General features: G+C 36.3%; 1 protein-coding gene across 1 annotated transcript in view; it reads left to right on the top strand.

The window, feature by feature from the left end:
* Positions 1-3,589: 3,589 nt before the first annotated feature.
* The window catches only part of LOC104074384 (nuclear factor 1 B-type-like), a gene marked incomplete at its 3' end in the record, with an annotated part of 59,688 nt that continues 59,045 nt past the window's right edge, over positions 3,590-4,232 (top strand). Inside the window, exon 1 of the mRNA XM_009574476.1 lies at positions 3,590-3,638. The remainder of the gene's footprint in view (positions 3,639-4,232) is intronic.

Genomic DNA, 4,232 nt, shown 5'->3' with positions numbered 1-4,232 from the left:
TCATTATAAATTATACACAAGGTGTATCAGGGTTACATGAATATCTACCAGGTAAGAGTAAAGGCTGGCTTGACCTATTCTCATATAAACCGTTCATCCATGGGGCAATAACTTATCAAGGCATTGGCTGCTGACTGTTGGAGCAGTCAGCACCAAGAAGAGCAGGGCAGAAGAGATGCTCACTGTAGTTGTGAGGTGCATATGAAAGCCATCCTGTGGAAATGGTATGTGTAGGTGAGCTTTTGCTCTGTAGCAAATAAGCATAAGTACTTCTGAGATCTGTGTGGAAGAATTTTTTCAAGAAAAGAACATTGACAGTAAAATTTGAGAAGGAGGTTTTTAAAACAAACAGACAAACAAACAAACAAACAAAAACCCAAAGAAAAAGAATAAACTAAGGGAACTTACAGTTGGGAGCTACCTAAATGACAATGTTGAATATTTCAGTTTCATCACATTTATATGATGGGCTTTTATTTGCTACTACTTGTACAGCTTTGCGTACAACTTCTAGCTTAGGAAGTTTTTTTTTTTTTAATGTGCACAGAATTATTTGGTGGGAAAATTGAATGCAAAGCGAGCTAGACAGACAATAAGTCTGGTTTATGTCTTTCTCCATCATATTGGAAGAAAAGCCTGCAATTTTTAAACCCAGGGCTCATGTTGTTAATTAATGATCTTGTGCAGACAAGGACAAAGAATGATTTAAAGTGTCTTAACATGTCTTTTGCTTCCTTAGTTTCTGTGGCTTTCCAGAAATGCCTCTTACTCCCTCTTTTAAAAGAGCATGGCTCCAATGGCTCTTTTCATTCAATGTTCTGCTTATAAATTAAGTTAATCATATAATTTATTCCTATAATGATCATGGTTCTCTTGTACTTTGCAAGGGTATTTGCATCCAATCAAATCAGGAGAGTGCTTTATAATTACTGACACTGGTAAGAGAATTGGATCATCACAGGCCATCTCAGGTCTGTGTCTTTCATTCTGAGAATGAGATGCTTCTGTGTGCTTTAAGTGCAGAGTTACATATGATGATATTCTCATACAGAATGCAATTCTTTGCTTTCTCAACTGCTTGAAGTGAAGTGTTAGATAAGTTGTTTCTCATATTCAGCTTACAATAATTCTTTGTTTTCTCAAGATCATTGAGACCCCACTGGTGAATATGTTAGTAGCATCTACTGCTCAAAACACTGTGTAAGAATCAATCTGTAAAAATCGTGACTGATAAGTAGTTAACATAAAACAAAGCTAAGTCTGACCGGCAAATTATAATAAGTAGCCAACTGCTTCTCCCTATAACTGCAAAACTCTTTGCTGAGTTTATCTTATTATAACATGAAAAAGAATTGTTTAAACTACCATCAATCTTTAAATCCTGGATCCTGAAAGTGGCCGTGTTGACAATGAGAATGTAGAAGTAAAGGCAAATTGCTGTGCAAGAGCTAAAAAGTATTCTTCACTTTGTGCGCCTTTTAAATGAATTTCAACAGGAGAAAACTTCAAAGGCTATTTTCTGGTAGGCCTCATTAATCCAGTTTCAAATTGCTAAGTTCACCAAGCCACGCTGTCCAAGCTTTATTGGGTGCATCTGCTATCAAATTGACACTTTATTTAGCCACGCATCTGCAGTAGTTTTACACTCGGACCATTGCTGTGTAAAATTAATCCTCTCCAGTAATCTTAATTTAAATAATAATATGTATGGTTTGCAGAAACAGAGAATGCCTATTAGAAGAATATTAAAGTTCACTCCCTGCAGGGTGAACCTTCCCATTGCAACACAGGAAAAAGGACGTTTGTCCATATAAATATATATGCAGAGAAGCATCATATTTTTAGCATTTCTTGTAGCTGATTATGTTTTCAAATTTACTTGATTTGATTTTTTAAAGGGATGTGCTGTATCGTGTCATGAAAAGAAATAGGCATATTGAATAGCTACATATTGTGCTGTACAGTGGGACTCTTAAGAGTACCCCAGTGCCCAAACCATGGGATGTGCAGAATCTGACCGGGCGGCCTGCCCTTCATTCTTCCTACTCAGGGTTGAAGAAGAGAGAAGAAATTTTATGTGAAATTCGCTATCCAGTGTGTATTTTATTGTGTGCAAGAATGCTTTCATTCAGTATTGGAAAATTTACTTGTGTTTTTAATACCATTGGAACTGGGTTTCACATGTGCCTTCATCTTCCAATACTCTGGTAGATCCCCAGATGCTTGTCTTCTGTGACAACTGTCATTCAGATGAATTCAGTAGATCTTGAACTGTGAAATGGATTTCCATCTCAGATAATACCTTCTGTAGAATCAAGATTGTGTGAACTGAAACTGCTTGAGAGATGTGTGTGTCAAGCCATGTTCGCTAAGCTACATAACAGATGGTAACAGATTTCAGTGAATTTCTTGTAGCAGGTGGAGGGAATCTTTCATTCTAGGTTAAGGACTACATGGGGATTGAAGAAGTGATGGGGATTGAAGGACAAGTATTTGCTGATATGTACTTTTCTCCTTTTCTACCTTTTTTTCTTTAATTTGGACACTGTAAGCAGCAATGCATTCAAGAACGCTGACTTCCTTCTGGGGTCCATTTGGCAGTAGCAATTTCTGTAGCAATTCTTATGGTGGCCCTAAGCTACTAACAAGCACTGCTACATTTAAAAAAATGGGTATTTTTTATTGGGAATGTAAAAATGCTCCGTTTTAGATACCTATTTACAGAACAACTGGTTGTGCTTAATTTGTGTCTTACTCTCTTTGCATACAAGAGTGTCTGTCCTGTCTTACTTTGTTAATAACAATTTCTAGCAGTGGAGCAGGGTTTTGTTATATTATTGCTGCGGGAATACAGCAAAAAGTAGATAGTTTGAAAAGAAACTGCTTTTATATTTAGTGTGTTAACATCAAGTTGTATTCTCCTCTTGATTCATTAGGTGCATGTATCATGAAAAGAACACTCTTTGAAGTCTACAGGGTTTGGGTTTTGTTAGTTTTTATGTTACATAATCTCCATTTCGCAACAGCAATTCTCACAGACTAGGAACACAAAGCCTATATTGTATTAAAAAGGACAGTCGTCTCTTCAGTGCAGTCCTTGAGTCTGTGGAAGCAGCGTAGGCCTTTGTGTTTTAAGGAAAGGGTAAAGAAACAGAAGTCATCACTGCAAACGCCATTAGTTGCCTGATCCAGTATGTCTTTCTGGTCATTGCCTGAGAAGAAACTACCTCTGCTTTATTGATTATGCAATATTATATTTGGGGGAAGGAGGGAAAGGGAATGAAAAGGTACCCTTGTAGATGTGTTTACAACTTGAGTATTTACGTGAATGACTCTCTTGTCCTTATTCAGTGATCTATGAGTTCCTCTTATTAGGATCATTGCGTCTTTCACAATGTTTCTGTTTCTGCATAAAACAGGTTACATACAGTGTGTTTGTTCAATAATGCCTTCACGTAGAAAGTCAGGGAAATGACCTTTAAAGAACAAAGTTAAGTATTAGTTTAATACTGAAGGAGGGTATTAAAAGGTTGTGAGATACTTTCAAAACAAATTAGTAAAACATTTCTTTCATTTCTTTATAGATTCTGGACAACCAGGAAGTCCAAGCCACAATGATCCTGCCAAGAATCCACCAGGTAAATATAAGTTCCAGAACATGTGCATCTAACATTGTTTGAGAACAAAGATACTACTGTTAATAGTTAAAAGAGCATAATTGGTCAGCACCAGTTATGTACCAGTGCTATTTTGCACTGGTAGGTACATATAATCAGGACAAGCTGTGATTAGTTTAGTTCTTTTAAACTGGCAATGCCTCAATTCTAGTTTTGTCAACATTCATTTGGTCTAAAGAATTTTTCTTTCCGTTCATGGTTTTTAAAATTTCATAAGTGGGGATGGGCAGAGGAGTGAGGAGACAAGATCCCAAATAACTTTACTGTTATAAAAGTCTTCAAATGCTACAATTATTCTTTTACCTCAGACAAAACACGATCGAGCTACCTCTGAAGTCTGTGACCTGAGCTACCAGCTTCTTTACTTTTATTTTATACATGCATTATAAAATGCAAATATGTTCATTTTTTATATTTTTCATATTAGGTCAGAGCAGTTTTTGAACATGTTGTTAATGGGCCATGCTAGTGACATTTGGAATTTCTTTGAGAGAGGTGTCGGTATAAACAGTCCTTTCAAGGATTCTCTAAAAATAAAAATTCAAGAGAAAATCA

The sequence above is a fragment of the Fulmarus glacialis genome, unplaced genomic scaffold (genome assembly GCF_000690835.1).
Source record: "Fulmarus glacialis isolate BGI_N327 unplaced genomic scaffold, ASM69083v1 scaffold35073, whole genome shotgun sequence".
In the NCBI taxonomy this organism is placed as follows: domain Eukaryota; kingdom Metazoa; phylum Chordata; class Aves; order Procellariiformes; family Procellariidae; genus Fulmarus; species Fulmarus glacialis.
This window is presented reverse-complemented; position numbering and strand designations above follow the sequence as displayed.